Source organism: Anomaloglossus baeobatrachus, chromosome 7 (genome assembly GCF_048569485.1).
Source record: "Anomaloglossus baeobatrachus isolate aAnoBae1 chromosome 7, aAnoBae1.hap1, whole genome shotgun sequence".
NCBI classification, from domain to species: domain Eukaryota; kingdom Metazoa; phylum Chordata; class Amphibia; order Anura; family Aromobatidae; genus Anomaloglossus; species Anomaloglossus baeobatrachus.
The window spans coordinates 74,648,054-74,660,840 of NC_134359.1; the positions used below are offsets into that span (position 1 = coordinate 74,648,054).

General features: G+C 49.7%; 1 protein-coding gene across 1 annotated transcript in view; it reads left to right on the forward strand.

Moving 5' to 3' along the window:
* The window catches only part of DNAJC10 (DnaJ heat shock protein family (Hsp40) member C10), a 136,067-nt gene that overhangs the window by 106,603 nt on the left and 16,677 nt on the right, over positions 1-12,787 (forward strand). The window lies entirely within an intron of this gene.

Consider the following 12,787-nt stretch of genomic DNA (forward strand, 5'->3'; position numbering starts at 1 on the left):
ATCCATTTCCATGCATGAATTTACAACAAATTTTAAACATGTAAAAGAACACACTTGAATAAAATGAAGCAATGGGTGATAGACAGGCAGAACTATCATAGGAACACAGATAGATCCACACGATCGTTTAACCCTTGGGGGCCCTGTGCCCCATAATTAATAATTAACCTAGCCTCCTCTTGTAGCAGCAATTTGTGCAGGTCGCCCCCCTTCAAAGGGAGGGAGACCTTTTTAAGGCCGGCAAAACGCAAAACGTCGGGGTCACCATCATGACAATCCTGGATATGGGAAATTAATCTGGGAGAACCTTTCCCTGATGTTATTGAACTGTAATGTTCCCTGAATCGCACATATAAGCATCTTATAGTCTTGCCTATGTAGAACCTGCCACAAGGGCAGAGCACCACATAGACCACAAACTTGGTTTTGCATGAGATGAATTGATGTACAGTGTGCAAGTGCGGGCCGACTTGTACGGAGCGACCTTTTAAATGCTGGCTGCAAAAACGACACTGACCGCACCGGTAATTCCCTGGTGGGCAGCATTTGTCTAGCAAGGTTGTCGAATTGGTAAGTCTGTTCCTCACAAGTCTGTCCCGCAAGTTGCCGCATCGTCTGAACGATACCAAAGGATTGGACATTGTCCTGTCAGATAAAGCCGGATCACTCTTCAAAATGTGCCAATTTCTGCAAAGAGCAGTTCTAATGGCATGCTCCAGAGGTCCAAATTTAAAATTAAAGACAAACCTACCCAGATTGTCAACACATTTTCTGGTGCGGTTTTTACGGACAGACGTGGCGCGGTCTGATCTAGCTCTCTCACAGGCTGAATCAATCAGTTTTTTTGGGTAACCTCTTTGATGCAATCTAATCTTCAACTCTTGAGATTGTTGAAAAAAAGATTCCTCTGAACTGTTTGCTCTACGCACTCTCAGGAATTGACTGTAGGGCAAACCCGTCTTAATGTGGAGGGGGTGGGCACTTTGATAATGAAGAAGGGAGTTTGATGCCGTCGGCTTTCTGAACAACCTTGTACAAATATCGCCCTCCTTGATGGAAACCTCAATATCTAAAAAATTGAGAGTATCGCCACCATATGAGGAAGTAAAGGACATATTCATGGTGTTACAGGTGTTGAGATAGGACACGAAATCTGCAAAAAGGACCTCAGTGCCAGCCCACACTATGAATATGTCGTCCACATACCTCAAAAAATGGCGAATATATTTCAAAAAAGGGTTGGTGTCAGAAAAAACATATTTGCTTTCAAAAGAGCCCAAAAAAATATTGGCCATGGCACAAGAGACAGGGGTACCCATAGCGGTACCCCTGCACTGCAAGTACCAACTGTCCAAAAACATGAAAGCGTTTTTAGATAAAACGAAATCAAGGGCTTCCTCAATGAAACTGCAAAACAACGCATCTTTTCCAGTCTGCGCCACCAAATCCCTAACAGTCTGTATACCCAAATTCTGAGGAATGCGGGTATACAGACTCTCCACATCAATCGAGGTTAAAGCAAAGCCTTCCTGCCATGTCATACCCTTTAGCAGTGTTAAAAAATCACTGCTATCCTTGACATAAGAGGGGATATGACTCATAATTGGTCTTAACAGCCAGTCCAAATAGTGCGACAAAGGCTCTGTTAAAGAGCCGATGCCGGCCACTATTGGGCGACCAGGTGGATTATCCCTGCTCTTATGTATCTTTGGTATGCAAGGGTAGGGCCCTCTTCCCTCTGTACTAGTCTGTCTACTGTAACTTGTATACGTATTTTGTATGTAACCCCCTTCTCATGTACAGCACCATGGAATTAATGGTGCTCTATAAATAAATAATAATAATAATAATAATACCAGTGGGGCTTTGTAGGAAAAGGAGGAATTAGTTTATCAGCCTGTGAGCGAGACAGAAAACCCAGCCCCACGTATTTGTCCAGCAACCGCACCAAAGATTTCTTAAAATCTTGAATAGGATTTGCAGAAAGAGGACAATAGGTAGATCTGTCCATTAATTGTCTATTGCATTCCTGGATGTAATCATGTTTAGGAAGGAGGACAACGTTGCCCCCCTTGTCAGCCTCGCGGAACACCGTGTCCTCCCAACCCTGCATGATACATATCGCAGCCTGTTCTTTTTGACTTAGATTCTGGATCGGCCTGGCGTACACCAATGACTCGACATCCTTCAAGACAGCTTCCTGATATAAATCAATCAAATTTCCAGGTACAGTAGGGGGACAAAAATCCGATTTTATCCCCTTAGTAAACCTTTCCAAATCTGGACTATTGCTGGAACCCACAATATCAGTTGAAACATTTGGCTCATTCAAGCTGAGCAACAACTCAGCGTCTTGAAGGATCCCAGAATCAAAAGCCCCTATCAGACCGGTCCGAGAATCAGCTATACTGCACGGAACATGTCCAGCAGGCGCTGGATGAGCTGTATTAGGCGTCATTTGGAAATGTTTGTGCAGATGGATCTTTCTAATAGCCTTAAAAAGATCAATCTTGAACTCAGCAAAATCGAACTTTTCCGGAATGCAATATTTAAAACCTTTAATTAATACAGAGACCATATCTGGAGTAAGAGTATGGGATGTTAGATTGATGATCGCATCGGTAGAGGGACAAGAAGTAGATTGGAAACTTAATTCCTCCAAGTTACAGACTTCCTCTTGCGACCTCTGCCCCGTGTGCCTTTTCCTGCCCCCCCGTCGGATCCGTTTCCTAAAGGGGTGGTGGGTGCAGCACCATGGGGATTAATACTACAGGGGCCCGAGATCACGTCCTCAGATCCACTGGATTCCGAGTCCGTGGTCCAGTACCCCCTGTTAGAGCCAGCACTACCTCGTTTTTTTATGTGCGCTCTCTGCCTATAATTATGTGGCCCATCTTTTGTCCAACAAAAAATCTGTTTCTTTTCATAATCCTTCTTGTCCCTCAGGAACTTTTCCCTTTTTCTATGTTTTATTTCCGTCTGTACGGTCACAAAGCGTTTATCCAGCCTCTGACTAAAGGTGTTCCAATCATCCGCTGACATCCGTGCTTGGGTGTCATGCTTCAACGTATCTAATTCAGCAACCAATGCAGCATAATTATCCTTGTTTTTATCTAATACTAAATGCAGTAATTTTCTAGAACACTCTAACTGAATGTTTTCCCACTGCACAGTAAACGTGGGATCCTCCTGGAAATGAGAAAGAGTCTTTATGACCCGGAGTCCACGTGGCACACGATCACAATCGACATATGACTGCAGGGATTGAATAGTCCAAAACAATCTAACTTCTTTTTCCGCCAGAGTCTGTATCTGGAATTCCAGAGTTTTAACACCCAAAACTTCAGTGTCTTTCTTAAAATTGCAATCTCCAAAGAAGGAGCCAGCATCAGCACGTCCAGCCAATAAGCCCGTGGTAGTGGACGGTACACCACCGCTGCTCTCCATATCCTCCATATCACAGGTTAAATCACAGTGCGGTAATTGAAAAAACCGCAACAAACGCGGAAAGCCCAGGAAATTCCCAGCGGTGTGCAACAGGGACTGGAAACCACAAATAGTATAATAAAGCAGGAGAGAAGCAAAGTCCTGCACCACCGCAGATTACCTGCAATATCGCTTGCGGTACCGCCTGTGCCTGTGCTCGGGTGGAGAGCCTGGAGGGTCCGACAATCCAAGAGCGGGGTGCTGCTCATAAGGCAAAGTCCATTGATGAAGCGTGAGAGTAGAAAGAAACCGCACTCAATCCGCTGTGAAGGATTTCTTTATTCAAACACGTGCAGAGTGGAGGGCTGGAGACACACTGTGAGCTGGCTCCTCAAGAATGGACGACAGCTGTTTCGCCCAAATTGGGCTTCCACAGGTCCACATGTGGAGCTACGGCTACACCCCTTTTAAAGGAGTGCTCACAGATTGCCCCAGACCACATAAAAACAAATAGGAGATTTGTGTATGCATATAAAATACATGTATCCATTTCCATGCATGAATTTACAACAAATTTTAAACATGTAAAAGAACACACTTGAATAAAATGAAGCAATGGGTGATAGACAGGCAGAACTATCATAGGAACACAGATAGATCCACATGATCGTTTAACCCTTGGGGGCCCTGTGCCCCATAATTAATAATTAACCTAGCCTCCTCTTGTAGCAGCAATTTGTGCAGGTCGCCCCCCTTCAAAGGGAGGGAGACCTTTTTAAGGCCCGCAAAACGCAAAACGTCGGGGTCACCATCATGACAATCCTGGATATGGGAAATTAATCTGGGAGAACCTTTCCCTGATGTTATTGAACTGTAATGTTCCCTGAATCGCACATATAAGCATCTTATAGTCCTGCCTATGTAGAACCTGCCACAAGGGCAGAGCACCATATAGACCACAAACTTGGTTTTGCATGAGATGAATTGATGTACAGTGTGCAAGTGCGGGCCGACTTGTACGGAGCGACCTTTTAAATGCTGGCTGCAAAAACGACACTGACCGCACCGGTAATTCCCTGGTGGGCAGCATTTGTCTAGCCAGGTTGTCGAATTGGTAAGTCTGTTCCTCACAAGTCTGTCCCGCAAGTTGCCGCATCGTCTGAACGATACCAAAGGATTGGACATTGTCCTGTCAGATAAAGCCGGATCACTCTTCAAAATGTGCCAATTTCTGCAAAGAGCAGTTCTAATGGCATGCTCCAGAGGTCCAAATTTAAAATTAAAGACAAACCTACCCAGATGGTCAACACATTTTCTGGTGCGGTTTTTACGGACAGACGTGGCGCCGTCTGATCTAGCTCTCTCACAGGCTGAATCAATCAGTTTTTTTGGGTAACCTCTTTGATGCAATCTAATCTTCAACTCTTGAGATTGTTGAAAAAAAGATTCCTCTGAACTGTTTGCTCTACGTACTCTCAGGAGTTGACTGTAGGGCAAACCCGTCTTAATGTGGAGGGGGTGGGCACTTTGATAATGAAGAAGGGAGTTTGATGCCGTCGGCTTTCTGAACAACCTTGTACAAATATCGCCCTCCTTGATGGAAACCTCAATATCTAAAAAATAATTTCCCTCAAGAGAGTCTCTGTTTTGGCTGCACTCTCTTCTGAGTCACCCCCTTTTTTGGTTTTTCATCAAGACAAGGTGGTCTCCGTCCGACTCCGGACTTTCTCCCTAAGGTGGTTGCTGCTTCCACCTTAACCGGGGCATTTTCCCTGCCTTCCTTTTGTCCGGCTCCTGTTCATCGCTTTGAAAGAGCGTTGCATATCCTGGATCTGGTGCGGGCGCTCCGGATCTTTGTGTCTCGCACCGCTGTTATTAGGCGGTGCACCTCTCTCTGGTGCTGACCACTAGTCAGCGTAGCGGTCTCTCGGCATCTACGCCGACCCTGGTTCGTCTTAGGTCGGCCATTTCCGATGCCTACCAGTGTACTCAAGTGCCTTCCCCGCCTGGGATCAGGGCACACTTGACCAGAGCTGTCGGTGCCTCTTGGGCTTTCAAGCACCAGGCTACGGCTCACCAGGTCTGTCAGACTGCCACTTGGATTAGTCTGCATACCTTTTCGAAGCACTACCCAATGCAGGCTCATGCTTCAGCAGACGCGGGCTTGGGCAGACGCTTTTTTCAGGCGGCTGTCGCCCATTTGTGAAGTTAGGTTTAGCCTACTTCTCAGTTTGTCTGTTTATTCCCACCCATGGACTGCTTTAGAACGTCCCATGGTTTGGGTCTCCCATAGGAACGATAAAGAAAAAGAGAATTTTGTTACTTACCGTAAATTCTTTTTCTTATAGTTCCGTCATGGGAGACCCAGCACCCTCCCTATTGCCTGTTGGCAGGTTTCTTGTTCCGTGTGTCTTCACCGGCTGTTGTTGTTGCAGACAGAGGTTCCGGTTGTTCCGGGTTTTACTCTGTCTCTACTTGTGGGTGGATGTCCTCCTTCAGCTTTTGCACTAAACTGGCTAGGACTGGCTAGCAGGGGGTGTATATGCTAGGAGGGAGGAGCTACACGTTTGAGTGTAGTACTTTGTGTGTCCTCCGGAGGCAGAAGCTATACACCCATGGTTTGGGTCTCCCATGACGGAACTATAAGAAAAAGAATTTACGGTAAGTAACAAAATTCTCTTTTTTAACACCGTAAAGTGAGTTAAAGGGGTTGTTCACTGCTAGTACAACCTCTTCTTCTGGTTCCACTCATTTTCCCCAGTTAAAATAAAAGACCCTGCACTCTCCTCCCGTTTTGGTGCCCTTCCATAGCTATCTGTAATCTGGTTTCGGGGCTCACATGGGGTTATGAAGTCAGGCGAGCCCCGGGTCTAATCACCGCTGACTTCTCTCTCTCTGCCTTCGGACCAAATGAGCAATCAACAAGAAGTGAGCGCCAGCCGCAGAGTCCCTTCCTGTTCATTAACTCGTTTGATCCAAAGGCGGGAAACTTTCCTATCCTCAAAGTGGCAACTGGTGCAGGATCATGTGACCAGACCTGTCAATCACCTTCCTCCAATAGAAAAGAAACTTTTCCCGTACCTTGTTTTCCATTGGATGGTGCTGATAGACAGATCTGGTCACATGCTCCTTCCTCGTTGGCCTCTTTGTGGACAATAGTGCTGTGCAGTCTGCGTGGAAGGGTTTTCTGAAAAGAAGGCGAGAGACAAGCGCACATAGGGCAATTTTGTATATTAATATCATAGTGGCAATGGAAGTAAAATTACCCAAATTTTAATCAAGCAGCTAGGTAATAAAACTGAACGTTTTTACTAAACTATTTAAAAGGCTATGGGACTAAACACAGACGTACATACATAAAGTGCAAATTAATCAAAATATATAGCCAAACATTACCCCTTGACAACAACATTCTGACCTCAGTGGTGTATGGTGCTCCTGGACCTCCCTACGCGTTTCGTTAGTGGACTCATTAGGGGAGGGATTTTTGGCCAATGGAGCCCAAGCGCCTGTTAATCGCATTGTACGAAAAACAAAAATCAATAGTCACAAGTTTAATTCATACTCTTTCTAAAGATCTCTTTATGTATGCTATTACATGAAGGGACAGTTAGGCACTACTAGTGGTTCTGGGTGCACTGGGGACATGACAGGTTCCCTTTAACACTGAACTGTCTGTGAAGATCCATGCAGTAAGTGGGATTAAAATAACAAAAATGGACTTTTCTGAAATATTTCTATGTCGCTTCATTGGGGGACACAGGAACCATAGTAGGTGCCGTTCAGCATCCCTCCATGGTTCCTGTGTCCCCCAATGAAGACTATGAGAAAGAGATCTTAAGGCCGCTTTACACGCTACAACATATCTAACGATGTGTCGGCGGGGTCACGTCGTAAGTGACGCACATCCGGCATCGTTAGTGGTGTTGTAGCGTGTGACAGCAACGTGCGACTGCGATTGAACGTAAAACCGTCCATTACATGCACGTCGTTCATTTCCTAAAAATTGCATGTCGGGTTGTTCAATGTTCCCGAGGCAGCACACATCACAGTGTGTGACACCCCGGGAACGATGAACAGATCTTACCTGCGTCCGGCCGGCAATGCGGAAGGAAGGAGGTGGGCGGGATGTTTACATCCCGCTCATCTCCGGCCCTCCGCTTCTATTGGCCGGCTGCTGCGTGACGTCGCTGTGACGCCGAACGTCCTTCCCACTCCAGGAAGTGGATGTTCGCCGCCCACAGCGAGGTCGTATGGACGGTTAAGTACGTGTGACAGCTTTTAATCGATTGTGCAACACGGTCAACAAATTGAACATGCCTCACATACGATGGGGGCGGGTACGATCGCATATGATATCGTATGCTTAATTGAAAGTTGTAAAGCAGGCTTTATGCTGAATACAAATGTTTTCTTTATCGTTCCTATGGGAGACCCAGACATTGGGTGTATAGCTTCTGCCTCCGGAGGACACACAAAGTACTACACTAAAAAGTGTAGCTCCTCCCTCTGAGCCTATACACCCCCTGGAGAACCAGATCTAGCCAGTTCATTGCTTTGTGTTCAGGAGGCATACATCCACACATGCATTCTCATCTGATTTTTCATTTTTGGAAAGAGTTTGAAGAAAAGCGGGTCCAAGTCTGGACCCCCGGCATGTCCCTTCTCACCCCACTGTGTCGGCGGTGCTGTTAAGGTTGATTCCAAGGCTGGAGCCTTACATGCCGCGCTCCTTCACCATCCCTCGGGCTCTGGCTTGAAGTGGGAGCCAGCACGGTTCTCCATGCTTTGTAGGAGACCGGTCTCCATCCGCAGCCCTTCAGGATCCTGCTGGACGGAGCACTCATCCCCAGGGACTTGGAACCCTGCGTCTCAGCAAGCTAAGTACCTGAGATGTTTATATTTTGGGGGTCCCTGTACTTTATTATGTTGGGAGAGTGTGCTGAGTGAGTTTTCTGACATTTCCGGCCGGTTCTCAGGCTGTCGCCTGAGAACCGCGCCGATGGTGCCTACGCGCCGGCCGCACCGCTCAAATTTAGGCCCCGGCTTCGCCGGAGGCCTACTTTCGGTTTCACTGCCCTCGCATATCATTCATGCAGAGGGACAGTGCGGCTCCGCCCTGCGGCCGTTCTGCACAGGGGAGGGACACTCCTCACTGGGTACATGTCTCCTCCCCTGTAAGTCTCTTTGGCCCTCCAGATCCCGCTCTCAGGGTTGGTCCCGCCCCCTCTCCTCGCTCCGGCGCCATTTTATCAGCGTTTTCTCTGCGATCAGCACTGGCTGCAGCATCCCTGCTGAGGTCCTTGGGGGTCCGGGCTTCGGGATCTGGAGGGCACACAACACCGCTCCAGCGGTCTGGTAAGCCACAACCTCTGGTTGTTGGGCCTCTGTATATACTCTGTGGGGGTCACTCTGGCAGAGCCCCCACTTCAGCAGCATGTCTCACACGAGGAGCAAGGCTCCAAAGCTATATTCAGTATGCACTGAATGTAAGCTCGTGCTGCGTGAACCGAGCACATATCCACATTGTGATGCCTGCTCTAACCTGACAATGCCTCAGCCTGGAATCGCACCCACAGTGGTCTCTCCGGCTGCTCCGGCTCCTGTGGCTGAACCCCCGGCTTGGGTAGAATCCTTCTCTAGGTCAATCTCCCAGTCTTTTGCCGACTCCATGGGACAGCTGTCCCGTACTTTGCTGAACATGCATCAGCCCCCTTCACTGGGTGCTTCTGCTGCTAGGGCTCTTTCAGCGGAGCTCACAGAGGATTCTTCATCTGGTCCCAGACCCCGTCCTCCTAAGAGGAGACATAGGGCTCCCTCCCCTTCCTCGTCCCGCGGCTCTGTTTCAGAAGCTGACTCGCGAGACGAGGAGGATGCCTTTACTGGAGGCTCGGAGGCTACCTCCATGCGCCCCATTGATCTGTCCGAAAGTGACTCAGATGTTAGTGATTTGATTGCGTCCATTAATTCTGTACTGGACCTCAATCCGCCAGTATCAGAGGAGCAACCCTCTCTGGCAGAAAAGCACCAGTTTACCTTGCCTAAGAGGACAAAGAGTGTGTTCTTTAACTACTCCAGTTTTCAGGCCGCTATGACCAAGCCTAGGGCCTGTCCTGACAAACGCTTCCCAAAGCGTGGTTCTGATGACCGTTTTCCCTTTCCACCTGAGGTGGTCAAGGAGTGGGCTCATTCACCAAAGGTAGACCCCCCCGGTGTCTAGACTCTCAGCCCGGACCGTTGTATCAGTGGCTGATGGCACCTCTCTTAAGGATTCCACTGACCGCCAGGTTGACCTTCTGGCCAAATCTGTATAGGAGGCGGCAGGGGCCTCGTTCTTCCCGACTTTTGCAGCAGTGTGGGCTCTCAAAGCCATCTCTGCTTCTCTAGAGGAGATGCATTCCCTCGCCAGGGAATCCATGCCCGAAATGGTTGCCTTAACTTCCCAAGCTTCCGCTTTTTCATCCTATGCCATGTCTGCCATGCTGGAGGCTTCTCACCGCACTGCGGTGGCTTCGGCTAATTCCCTCGCTATCCGCAGGATCTTGTGGCTTCGAGAGTGGAAGGCAGATGCTTCTTCAAAGAAGAACCTTGCTGGGCTCCCTTTTGCTGGGTCCAGGCTATTCGGTGAACAACTGGATGAAATTATTAAGGAAGCTACTGGCGGGAAGAGTACTTCCATGCCACAAACCAAAACCAGGAAACCTGTCCAGGGTAGGAACCAGTCGAGGTTTCGTTCCTTTCGTTCCTCCAACTGGTCGTCCTCTAAGCCCTCGGCCTCGTCCACTAACTCAGCCAAGGACCAAAAATCCAACTGGCGCACAAAGGCGCGTCCACAGAAGACCGCAGGAGCTGCTGCCACTATGGCAGCCTCCTCTTGACTATCTGTCCGCGCCAGCAACGTCCTTAGTCGGTGGCAGGCTCTCCCACTTTGGCGACGCGTGGTTTCAACACGTCTCCGATCAGTGGGTGCGGGATGTCATCTCCCACGGCTACAGGATAGAATTCTCTTCCAGCCCGCCAAACAGATTTTTTCTGTCAACTCCCCCCTGCTCCAAGGCCGCCGCCTTCTCTCAGGCCGTGGCATCCTTGCAGGCCAACGGAGTAATTGTACCGGTTCCCGCCCGGGAACGGTTCAGAGGTTTCTACTCAAATCTCTTCCTAGTCCCCAAAAAGGACGGTTCCTTCCGGCCCATCCTGGATCTCAAGCTTCTCAACAAGCATGTTCAGGTGCGGCATTTTCGCATGGAATCTCTGCGGTCAGTCATTGCCTCTATGTCCCAAGGGGATTTCCTGGCATCCATCAACATCAGGGATGCCTATCTGCATGTGCCAATTGCAGTTTCTCACCAGCGTTGGCTACGTTTTGCAATCGGAGAGGAACATTTCCAATTCGTGGCTCTCCCCTTCGGGTTAGCCACGGCCCCTCGGGTATTCACCAAGGTCATGGCAGCAGTGATTGCAGTTCTGCACCTCCAGGGGTTGGCAGTGATTCCTTACCTGGACGACCTTCTAGTCAAGGCTTCATCCAGCGCAGACTGTCAGCGGAGTGTCTCGCTCACTCTCGCCACTCTAGCCCAATTCGGGTGGCTGGTCAATCTGCCCAAATCCACTCTGACTCCGACCCAGAGGCTCACGTACCTAGGGATGCAGTTCGAGACTCTGCCGGCACTTGTGAAGTTGCCCTTGATCAAACAGCAGTCCCTCCAACTGGCGGTGCGCTCTCTGCTGAGGCCCCGCCGTTATTCCATCAGGCACCTGATGCAGGTGCTGGGTCAGATGGTGGCGTCAATGGAGGCTGTTCCCTTTGCCCAGTTCCATCTGCGTTCTCTGCAGCTGGACATTCTCCGCTGTTGGGACAAGCGACCTTCCTCCTTGCACAGGTTAGTGGCTCTGTCGCCACAGACCAGGAGCTCTCTTCAGTGGTGGCTTCGGCCCCTCTGTCTGTCTCAGGGACGCTCCTTCCTGGCTCCGTCCTGGGTGGTCCTCACCACGGATGCCAGTCTATCTGGCTGGGGAGCGGTATGTCTCCACCACCGAGCACAGGGCACTTGGACTCCGTCCGAGTCAGCCCTCTCGATCAATGTGCTGGAAACCAGAGCCGTGCTCCTGGCTCTCCTAGCTTTTCACCACCTATTGGCGGGCAAGCACATCCGAGTCCAGTCAGACAACACGACAGCAGTTGCATACATCAATCACCAAGGCGGGACACGCAGCCGCCTGACAATGTTGGAGGTACAACGTATCCTTCAGTGGACGGAGGACTCCAAGTCCACCATATCCGCAGTCCACATCCCAGGCGTGGAAAACTGGGAGGCAGATTATCTCAGCCGTCAAACCGTGGACTGTGGCGAGTGGTCCCTGCATCCGGCAGTGTTTCAGTCAATCTGCCGCAAGTGGGGCACTCCGGACGTGGACCTAATGGCATCCCGTCACAACAACAAGGTTCCGATTTACGTGGCTCGCTCCCACGATCCTCAGGCGCCTTCGCAGCGGATGCTCTGGTTCAAGACTTGTCCCAGTTTCGTCTGTCCTACGTGCTTCCCCCTCTAGCTCTCTTGCCCAGAGTCCTGCGCAAGATCAGAATGGAGGGCCGTCGGGTCATCCTCATTGCTCCGGACTGGCCCAGGCGAGCTTGGTACCCAGACCTGCTCCATCTGTCCGTAGAGGTGCCGTGGCATCTTCCGGACCGTCCAGACCTTCTCTCACAAGGTCCGTTTTTCCGCCAGAATTCTGCGGCTCTCAGATTGACGGCGTGGCTCTTGAGTCCTGGATCTTGACGGCTTCTGGTATTCCTCCTGAAGTCATTTCCACTATGACTCGGGCCCAGAAGTCTTCCTCGGCCAAAATCTATCACAGGACTTGGAAAATTTTCCTTTCCTGGTGTCGCTCTTCCGGCCATGCTCCTTGGCCTTTTTCCTTGCCGACCCTTCTGTCCTTTCTACAGTCCGGTCTGCAGCTAGGACTGTCCCTCAATTCTCTCAAGGGACAAGTCTCGGCTATGTCAGTGCTGTTCCAGCGGCGTATCGCCCGGCTGGCTCAGGTCCGCACCTTCATGCAGGGCGCGTCTCACATCATTCCGCCTTACCGGCGGCCCTTGGATCCCTGGGACCTCAATTTGGTTCTCACGGCCTTGCAGAAACCCCCCTTTGAGCCTCTTAGGGAGGTTTCTTTGTTTCGTCTTTCACAGAAAGTGGTCTTTCTAGTGGCCATAACTTCCCTCAGGAGAGTCTCTGATTTGGCTGCGCTCTCTTCGGAATCACCTTTTTTGGTTTTTCATCAAGACAAGGTGGTTCTCCGTCCGACTCCGGACTTTTTCCCTAAGGTGGTTTCTCCTTTCCACCTTAACCAGGACATTACCCTG